We start from the raw sequence: 11,463 nt of genomic DNA, 5'->3' as shown, positions 1-11,463 counted from the left end.
TTCTTGGTTTACTGTCTCTTTTTTTAGAGCATATCCTCCAAAAATATTTTTGGAAAAAGTATGAGTAAAAGGCAAATTCTTCAATATCACAAATGTCTAAACCTGTTTTCATTTGAAAATTAACAGGTAGAGATAATTCCCATACAGAAATTAAAGTTGCAAATCATTTTTCATCAGAAGTTTTAATGTATCACATGCATTACATGCATAGGAAAATTCTAACAATATTTCTTTTTTCTATACTTTGTTTATACCCTATTATACCTTTTCTTATTTTTCCTATAACTTTTGGTTTCTGCTTTGTGTTTCTGGGGTTCTGAAAGTTTGTGATGATTTTCATTATTGTGTGTATCTTTTGATCTATTGCAGAAGTTAGCAAAGCTTTTTTGGAAAGATCCATATAGTAAATATTGTAAGCTTTGCAGGCCATAAATTCTCTATCTCAATTACTCAGCTCTGCCATTGTAGTGTGAAAGTAATTGCAGGCAATATTAAACAAGTGGGCATGGCTGTGTTTCAATAAAACTTTATTTAGAAAAATAAGTCACAAGCTGAATTTGATCTATGCCCCATAATTTGCTGCCTCTGATCTATTGTGTCGTAGACCTAGTGTATACTTTCAACATGAAAATTATTTACATTAGGGATTTGTCATTTTTCTCTGACATTGTTCTTTCTTCCTTTTCATCTGTCTTCTATTTCCGGAACTACAATTAAACAGATGATGGTATAAAAAGTTTGATTTTATGTATTTTCTCCCTTTTTCGATATTTTTATATTTTTGTTCTTTTGTATCTTCAAATTTATTTAATTAGGAATTTTCAGAGAAAGAGAATCAATGGGATGAGAGGCTTTCTGTCTATCTATCTATTATCTATCCATCTGTTTCTCTAGATTCCGAATCTAAAATGTGGATCAGCATGCTTGAGACTTAAAAGAGTTTATGATCCAGTTTCATTCCAAAGGTGGCAGTGAGAGTTCCAGGGAGAGCTGATGATGCAGATGAAGTTTAAAGGTAGAGTCTTGAAGACTTTTTTTTTACTCAGGGGAGGCTCAGTATTTTATGTTCTAATCAGGCCTTCAATAAACTGAGACCAATTCCCATTATGGAGGGCATCTTGCTTTAGTCTTACTCAAAAACACCCTGTCAGAAACATTCAGTATAATGTCTGACCAAGTATCTGGGTATCCTGTGGTCCAGTTAAATTAGCACATAAAATTAACTAACACATCTTTCATCTATCCTATCTATTTAAATTTTGATTCTGCTATTATATATTTAATTTTCAAAAGCTTGTTCTTATTTTCTGAATTCGATCCTACCTTTTTGTTTGCTTATTTGAATGCTGTATATTATCTTATTTCTATAAGAACACTATATTTGTTTAGCTTTTGCTTTTTATTTTTAATTTGTTTTACTGGTCTTTACAGAAATTCTATTTTTTGAGCTTCCATTTTTAGTTTGCTCTGGTTTCTGCCTTTCATGTTAGAGGATTTACTCAAATATCTGCCAATCCTTGAGTATTCATTCATCAATATGATTTAAGGTAGTGAAAAATTAATTTTAATTTCAGGTTGTGTGAGTGGGACTTTCTGACTGGTGGGCCTCATTGAGTGATGCTAAAACAGGGACCTGGCCATATTATTGAGGATTCCTTCAAATGTGAGTATCTGTACAGTTTTAGTCTGGTCAAATTTCTTAGACAGAAACCTTTCACTTTCCTTGACTTTGGGCATATAAACCAGCTTCCATCTCGAAGGAAGTCAAGTTGTAGAAAAGGGAGCTTAACAGTCTTGCTATTCAGGTTGTAGATTTTTGCTTAACTTTCCTATTTTTAATACATGTCTTATCTAAACCTCAGCTTTGTCCTGGGTACTCCACATCAAGAGCATCTTTAGTTTCACTTCTCCAAAGAGTAAGATTCCCACATTTTTTCGGCCTGGTTGGGGGAAGAGCAGCACCTGGTATTCTGGCCAGGGGAAGATATGTGTAATTATAAGTTACAGATTTATTTAAAAATTAACTTTAAAAATTAACTTTCAGTGAATCCTCCTCTTTTCAACTGTCTCCTCATTCCTACCTTGTAAGATACCAGGTGACTTTCCTGAGTCTTTGCGAAGTTTTGTGGCATGAGTCATCTTGTTTCTTTTGATCTTCTTCATGCTCCTTCAGTCATTTGGGTTTCTGCTTCCTCCCCACTGATGATGTGGTTTTCATTAATCCATCTGCTTCCCATCTTCCTAAATTTTGTTGACATACCTCATCTGCTTACTTACACCTTCTCTTTTTTTCCGTTGGGTACTTCTGGGTTTATACCATGTTTACTCCTTTACAGGCACGATAATGGCATTTCAGAAGATCCAAAGAAAAATGTATGTTTTAAGTACACCATACTTAAATGAAAAACAATAACAAATATTTATTGTTTTCCTGACACATTCCACATACCTTTATATGCATCATAAATAGAGCAAGAAACAAATGGCATATTATCTCTGCCCTCTCAAATCTTTATTGTAGTAGAGGGAAATAATAAATAAAGAAATAAATGTACAAAATAGTTTTTGGTACTCATAAGTATTGTTTTTAAAAGACAAAGCAAGGTAAAGGGTAACTGGGTAATGATGGGAGGGATCTAATAAGACAGGAAATCAAAAAATCTTTCTCTGAAGAGGTGATATTTAAACAAAATCCCGAATTAGTTAAGGATATGAGGCAAGTTAGAAATTGGGGGAAAATATTTCCAAATAAAGAGATCAGCAAAGGCCTCATGGCAAATATAAACTAGACACTCAAAATGGCAAAAAGACAAGTGTGGGTGGGAGGGAATGAGCATGAAGAAACAGACCACAAAACCACAAAGGCGAGGAAAGACCAGATCATTTGGGACCTTCTGGGTCTTGGTAAGAAGGTTGAAATTTGTTCAGAATGAGAAGGAAATGTTAAAATTAATTTTCTTTCTTTTAAAGAAATTTATTTTTACCATTCTATAAAGACTAAACTCTTGGGAGCTTAGAGGGAAAGCAGAAAGGCCTGCTGAATACTTTTGAAATAATCCAGATGAATGAATTTCATGTCTTGAACCCAGCTGGCAATGGAGGATAAAAGTAATGAGGTGGTATCAATAAGGCATAAATGGTGATGCCACTTATATTGCTGGTAAAAAAAGACTGAGAGAGAAAAACAGGTTGAGAAATAGATCAACAAAAGTCCAAAGGTTCCTTTCAGTATATACTACTTTTGAGAGATGCCAAGTAGCAGCTTAACTATCTCAATCTGGAATTTACGGTAGTCAGTAATGACATTTAAAGTTGTGGAACCAGATGAGATTACATAGAACAGGGATCTACAAACTATAACCATCAGTCCAAATATGGCCATTGGTTGTTTTTATTGGACATAAAACATTTGTTTTTGTGTATTCTATATGGCAATTTTTGCACTACAATGGCAGAGTTAAGTAGTTGCAACAGAAACCATATTGCCCTAAAGTTTGAAATATTTACTATCTGATCTTTTATGGAAAATGTTTGCTGACTTTTGACCTAGGGAGTAATCGAAGACAAATAAGAAAGTCAAGGATCAAGTTCTGGAGTTCACAAACATTTAAAGATTGGAAAGATGAAGGTGACCCAGCAAAAGACACTGAGAAGAAACAGCCATTGAGGAAAGGAAAACCAGGTAGATGTGATATCCCAGGAACCAAGTACATTCTTAGGAAGAGTATTTAACTATGACAGATGTTGCTGAGAAGCAATCCAACATGAGGATGATGGGACTTGACAAGATGAATCTGTGGTGACCTTGACAAGAACAGTTTCTATGGAGTAGCAGCAATGAGGTCTAATTGTTGTGTGTTCAAGAGAAAATGGAAGGTAAGGATGTGAAAACGATTAATATAAAAAAAACTTTTCAGTTTTGCTGTAAACACAAGCAGAAAAATTAGACTGTAGCTGAAAGGAGAAAAGGTGTGAAAGGAGAAAAGGTGTGAAAGAAGAAAGCACAGGTTGGTTTGCTAAGAAGGATACTTAAGACAGAAATCAGAGTACAGAAAGGTTGTATTTTCAGAATCAACATCTATGGAAGGGAAGGCAAGATTGGATAAAGAAACAACCAATGGGTCAAACAAGAAATCACAAGGGAAATTTAAAATTATATTGAGACAAATGTAATGGAAACAGCAAAACAAAACCTATGGGATGTAACAAAAGTAGTTTTAAGAGAGAAGTGCATAGCAATAAATGTCTACATTAAAAAACAAGAAAGAGGGGCCAGGCATGGTGGCTAACACCAGTAATCCCAGCCCTTGGGGAGACATGGGCAGGTGGATAACTTGAGCTCATTAGTTCAAGACCAGCCTGGGCACCATGGTGAAACCTCGTCTCTACAAAAAAATACAAAAATCAGGCCATGGTGATACGTGCCAGCAGTCCCAGCTACTCAAGAGGCTGAGATAGGAGGATTGCTTGAGCCCCAGAAGTGGAGGTTTCAGTGAGCCAAGATTGTGCTATTGCACTCCAGCATGGACAACAGAGTGAGACCCTGTCTCAAAACAGAACTAGAAGGAAGATTCAAAGTAACTAGTCTAACATTACACCTCAAGGGACTGGAAAAGAGGAGCAAACTAAACTCAAAGTTTGCAAAAGAAAAGAAATAGTACAGATCAAAACAGAAATAAATCAAATAGAAAATGGAAATACCATAGAAAAACAAATAAAACTAAGAGTTTTTTTAACAAAAATAAAATCAACAAACTCTTAGCTAGACTAAGTAAGGATAAATGAAAAATAATAAATAATATCAACAATGAAAGTAGAGACATTGCAACAGTTTCCTCAGAAATAAAAAGGATCATAAAGGGCTACTATGAACAATTATATGCAAACAAATTAAATAGCCTAGAGGAAATGGATATATTCCTAGAAAAATACAACCTACCAAGATTGAATCAGGAAGAAGTAGAAAGCTTGAGAAGAACAATAACAAATAAAGAGATTAAAGAAGTAACAAAACACCTCTCAACAAAGAAAACCCGAGAAGCAGATGGCTTCATAGCTAAATTCTACCAAACATTCAAAGAAGAATTCATACTAATACTCCTGAAATCTTTCACAAAATAAAACTAAAGGGAGTACTTCCAAACACATTTTATGAGAAAAGTATCACCTTAATACCTAAACCAGACAGATATATCACAATAAAAGAAAATTACAGGCCAATTTCTCTGAGAATCATTGATGCAGAAATCCTCAATAAAATATTAACAAATTCAATGTAACAAAAAGATTATATATCATGATTAAGCGGAATTTATCCTCGGCATGCAAGTTTGGCTTAACATATGCAAATCAATAAATGTGGTACATCATATTAACAGAATGAAAGCTTAGAACCACATAATTATCCCACTTTACACAGAAAAAGCATTCAACAAACTTCAACATTCTCTCTTGATAAAAGTCATCAACAGTTTATGTATAAAAGGAAAGCTTCTCAACATAATAAAGATCATTTATTTAAAAAACTTACAACTAGTGTTATGATCAATGAAGAAAAACTGAAAGGATATTTACTACAATCCTACACAAGGCAAGGATGTTTACTTTTGCCTTTTTCATTCAACATGGTACTGGAAGTACTAGCAAGACTAATCAAACAGGAAGAAAATGAATCAAAAGGCACCCAAATTGGAAAAAGAAAAAGAAGTAAAATTATTTCTGTTTGCAGATGACATTTTATCTGTAGCAAACCCCAGCGTGTACACACACACACACACAAACATACAAAAACACATACAAACTGTTAGAATTAATAAATGAATTAAGTAAAGTTGCAGAATACAAACTCAACATGCAAAAAATTAGTAGCAATTTTATACATACATAACAACCTAACTGAAAAATACGTCAATAAAACAATCACATTTATGATAGCATATAAATACCTAGGAATGAATGTAACAAGCAAATAAAAGATATGTACAATAAAAACTATAAGACATTGATGCAACAAGTTAAATAAGACACAAATAAATGAAAAGGTATCCTATGCTCATAGATTCAAAGAATCAATATTGTTAAAATGCTTACTATTCAAAGCTACATACAGATTCAATCCCTACAAAATTAGCAATGGTGTTTTTCACAGAAATAGGAAAAATAATTCCACAATTTCTTAGGAACTAAAAATATGCCTCAGCAATTCAAAGAAAGCAAAACAAAATTGGAGCATAATACTTACTGACTTAAAATTATTTTATAAAACTATAGTAATTGAAACAGTATGGGTACTGCCATTAATACAGACATATCAACCAGTGGAATAGAATACAGAGCCCAGAAATCAATTTGAACATATAGGGTCAACTAAGTTTTGACAAGGGCACCAAGAGGAGCACAATTGGGAAAGAATAGTTTCTTTAATAAATGGCACTAGGAAAACTTTATTTCCATATGCAAAAGAGTAAAATTGGATCTTTATACCATATGCAAAAATCAACTCAAAATAGATAAAAGAGTTAACTGTAAGACCTGAGACCATAACATTCCTTGAAGAGAACACAGGAGGAAAGTTCCTTGATGCTCGCCTTGGCAATGATATTTGGATACTATACCAAAATCTTAGGCTGTATAACAATAAATAAAAAAAATATTACTACATCAAACCAAGAAGCTTCTACATAGTATAGGAAACAATCAAAACATGAAACAGCAGCCCATGGACTGGGAAAAAATATGTTTACAAACCATATCTCTGATAAGGGTTTAGTATCCAAAATGAACAAAGCACTCATACACCTCAACAGTAGAAAAACAAGCAACCCTATTAAAAATTGGACAAAGGACCTGAATAGAGAAGAAGGCATATAAAATGGCCTACAGGTATATGAAAAGGTGCTCAACATTATTAGTTACTAAGAAAATGCAAATTAAACCCACTATGAGTTATCACCTCACATTCCTTAGGATGGCCATTATCAAAAAGTCAAGAAATAGCAAATGTTGGCAAAAATGTTGGTGTGGAGAAAAGGGAACCCTTGTACACTGTTGGTAGAGATGTAGATTGGTGTAGCCATAATGGAAACTGTGTGGAGCTTCCAAAAGAAATTGAAAATAGAACTATCATATGACCCAGCAATTCCTTTTCTGGTCATATACCAAAAGGAAAAGAAATAATCACTCCATAAAGATATCTGAACTCTCATGATCATTGCAACATTATTCACAAATAGCCAAGATATGGAAACAACCTAAGCGTACCTTGACAAATGAATGGATAAAAAAATGTGTGTGTGTGTGTCCTCAATAGTCATTCAATTTTGTCATTCAATTGTATGTTGATTATCTGCCTTATATACATACACATACACAATGAAATGTTATTCAGCCTTAAAAGTGAAGACCCCAGCATTTGTCCCAAAATAGATGCATGTGGATGATATTCTGCTAAGTGAAATAAGACAGGCACAAAAAAATTCCATAATCTCATTTACATGTGGAATCTTTAAAGAAGAGTAAAAATATACAGAGATGGAGAATTAAAGAGTTGTCACCAGGAGCTGAGGGTGGGAAGAAAATGCGGAGAAGTAGGTTAGAGGTTACAAAGTGGAAGATATTTAGGATGAACAAGACCAGTGATCTATTGTATAACATGAGAATAATAGTTAATAAAATTGTGCCGTGTTTGCAGAGAAAAGGAAAGTGTGCAGTTTTCTATACCAATGTAGATGCATGTCAAAAATTAAAAGTGAACATTCAGAATGATAATGGCTACTGAACATATTTCTAAATTGGATAAATGTGAAATTATTTTAAGCATATTTTAATTGGTACATCTAGCAAATATTTTTTTCACATTCTCATAAAAAGAAGTTTTTTTTTTGGTCCAATTTTCCATTTTTATCTCCATGGTATATAAAACACATCTTTTAAAACTGCAATGGAAGAAAACTTTTGGAGGTGATTGATTTCCCTATTACCTTGATTGAAGCGATGGTTTCACAGATATATGCATATATCCAAAGTCACTCTATTTATACACAAATAAGTACAGTTTATTTTATATCCATTATACCTCAGTAAAACTGTTTAATAGTAATGATAACACAAAATCACAGAGAAACAATCTTCTTTGGTAATTTTTTCATATAAATACAGTGATCTTAAAAAACTGATTGAAGAAGTTGACTGACACAAAATCCAATAAAAATTTCAGTCAACTTCATGGGGAGCTCTGAAGCTGAGATGGCCTTCAGAGACATCTCTGGATGATGGAAGCATGTCAGACCTTTTGATGCATGCATTGATCAATCAGTGGATGTGGGCTGCTCAAGAAAGGGAACACCTGTGGGCAAGGTGGCCCTGCTCCACTCGGGCAATTCCTGAAGAAGCCTGACAAGTTAGAGCTCTCAGCCAGCAGCATTCCAAGCTGCTAGAAGACTAAATCTTTCATTCCCAAGGATGGAGCTGGGAATGAAGGCAAGATGAAGCTAGAATTCACTTCAAAAGGGGTTTTAAAATAGGAAATCTCCTACTCTTTTCTTCCCCCATCGCTTCAATGCCTCTCTTGCATTGTCCTTCATAGTCCTGAAAAGTTTAAATTTCCCCTTCAGACTCGAAATAAACTGGACTTTGTCTTCTGCCTTATCCAAAAATGATGGAAAATGTTTGCTGTTCTACTATCCTGGCTTGGCTTGCTTTCTTCTAAAGAACATTAATATGATTATTAGCTTTTTTTTAAAGGAATTATGGATTATTGTTTTGATCCAGAGGTGCTTCTCAAAAACTGTTGTTTCTCCTCCATATAAAATTTAACATAAGGGAGAATAAGTGTAATGCGAATTCAAGGGCTTGTAGCTTTGGCCTTTGAAAATAGAGCTGATTTAGAAACTAGATTAGATAGGGAGGATTTTTTATACTGCTTCATGTCTCTTCTTAAATTGTGTCTATCATGTTCCTTTCATCTAATAAATGTTTCTTATTTTTAGTCTCTTTAACATCAATTTGGAATCACAGGTGGAAATAAATTCTTCAGACCTCTAATCCAACCATCTCCCCAGTACAAAGACACCTTGTGTAAATGATTTGGCTAGGTGTTATCCATCTCTGTTTGCATGAATTGAGGAGTGGGGACCTCAGCAAATGTTCAGTATTGAGTAAAAATGATTCTCCCTATAATTTCTATCCCTTAGTTCTAGTTGCACATTTAGATTGAATGAACATCAGGGACATATTTAGCCACCAGAAGAGGAATATTAAAGGTAGGTAGGCAGGGAAAGAGGATTGAAAGTTACCTAGAAGTCTGGAAGGCTCTAATGCAGAAGAGAAATTACACTAGTAGTTAAGATAAAGTTGTACTGGAGTAGTTGGACCCTTTATGCAGCATGACTGCTATCCTCGTAGGAAAAGGGAGATTTGGACTCAGAGTGAAGGCCATGTGAAGACAGAGCCAGACACTGGGGTGATGCTACTGCCAGCCAATGATCACTTGGGACCACCAGAAGCTGCAAGTGGCAAGAAAGAATCCTTCCCTGGGGCCCTTCAGTGGGTACAATCCTGCCAATACCTTGATTTCAGACTTCCAGTCACCAGAACTGTGATACAATAAATGTCTATTGTTTTAAACCACCTAGTTTGTGGTACCTTATTATGGCAGCTCTGGAAAATTAATCCCCTCAGGCCTCTGTTTTGAGCTTTAGTGTCACATTTCCAACTGCTCTACTACATTTTTCTTTGACAGCATCGTAGGCAGATACTATTTAAATAGCCAGTGCTGATTTTGTAAGCTTGCCTGCTCTCCCTTCCATGATCATCTTCCAGTGCTTCCTCTTCTCTGTGCATTACACCAATATCCACACAGTAACTCACACTTGAAAGATTTCCACTTTTCAAATATGTATTGTGTGGCTGCAGGCACTGGGAGAGGTACTAGGGACAAAGAAGAAGAGAGCAATTAAAGTAACTATCACTGTGCTAGTGCTTACTGTAAACATGACATCCTTCTAAAGGCTTTGAATATGTTACCTAATATATTCCTTGCAGCAACTCCATGAAGTAGGACTAGTTGTATCTCCATTTGACAGATCAGCAGATGAAGACACAGAGAAGTCAATTAGCTTTTCTTGGATCACACAGTTGGCCAGCAGCAGAACCAAGATTTGAACCCAAGCAATCTGGCCCCGTGGTTGTGTACTTAATGACAGAGATTTTCATTTTCTTGGGAGAGAACAGCTCCTGCTTCAAGGATTATACATCCTTGTAGAGGAGCTAAACTATTAAAGTACTTTATAAGTGAGTGAATATAATGTTATAAACTGTGATACGTGATGGGAAGGGAAATTAAACAGCATTAGAGGAAAGGCAAGAGGATCAATTTCCCTGGAGAAGAGATGCTCAAGTTGAGACCTGATGAAGGAGCAACATTTCTCCAGGTTAAAAGAGAGGATAAGGGAATTGTTAGGCAAAGGGAACAGCATATACAAGGCCTTGTGATGGAATCAGACCAGACATTTCTCCCTTCCTCATATCCCAAGTCCAACTGATTGCTGAGTGTTATTTAATTTGTTTTCTAAATATTTGTCACTTCCCTACAAGTCCACAGTCACTTCTAGACTACTATAATAACCTTCTACCTGCTCTCTGTGCATCTACATTTGACTCTCCAATCAGAATGCCGTACAGCAGCAATGTTTATAATTTACATGCAAGTTTTATTGGGTCTCTCTTCTGTTGAAAACTCTTCAGTAGGTTCCCCCTTCCATTCAGCATGGAATCCTAACTATGTGTCATGATGCTGTGGACATCTGAGATTTCAAGCTTCTAGTGTCTTTTCCTTAGCTCTGATAATAGCAATATATATCCCCTGACTTTGCCTTTGGAGAACGGTTCTTTACCAAATACTTCAGGAAATCATGGTGGCTCTCTTGGTTGTGGGATTTTCTCTCCAGACTGCAAGGGCAAGCCCGTGACAAAGAACTGTTTATTTACACAGTATCTCATGCTGCTCTGCTTGATGTTGATGCTGAAGATCAAGTTTAGGCCAGAACCAAGATGCAGAGGTTTATATGTACTCAGTAGAGGAAAGTTCTCTTCTTCCATTGGAATATATAGCTAGGAAGTTGTATGGGGCCATATGTAGCCAAAATCCCTCAACCTCTAACACCTAGAAAGAGTCCATCTGTAGGATGAGAGAATGTAGCTGAAATAAAGATAAAAACACATATGAGAGTTGAGAGTCTAGGCAGCATGAACTGAGTTCCTGGATCTGATTATTTCCAAGGCAAGTGTTACTCTTACTTTTTTTTTCAATATGAGCAAATACATTCCTTGCTACCACCCCCTACTCCATCCCCCCGCCAACACACACACCCTTTTCCCATGCATACTTTCTTATTCTCATGAAAGTTAGGTTATTTTTTTCAGTAATTTGCAACAAGCTGGCCATGATTATAAAGGCATGGCTTT

General features: G+C 35.3%; 1 long non-coding RNA gene across 1 annotated transcript; it reads right to left on the bottom strand.

The window, feature by feature from the left end:
• Nucleotides 1-9,594: 9,594 nt before the first annotated feature.
• On the bottom strand, nucleotides 9,595-10,302 carry LOC105517530. The gene is made up of 2 exons (XR_001002684.1): nucleotides 10,024-10,302; nucleotides 9,595-9,927 (listed from the first exon to the last, which is right to left on the bottom strand). It is a non-coding gene; the product is annotated as an uncharacterized LOC105517530 (long non-coding RNA).
• Nucleotides 10,303-11,463: the final 1,161 nt, after the last annotated feature.

Source organism: Colobus angolensis, unplaced genomic scaffold, assembly GCF_000951035.1.
Source record: "Colobus angolensis palliatus isolate OR3802 unplaced genomic scaffold, Cang.pa_1.0 Scaffold301, whole genome shotgun sequence".
Classification (NCBI taxonomy): Eukaryota; Metazoa; Chordata; class Mammalia; order Primates; family Cercopithecidae; genus Colobus; species Colobus angolensis.
This window is presented reverse-complemented; position numbering and strand designations above follow the sequence as displayed.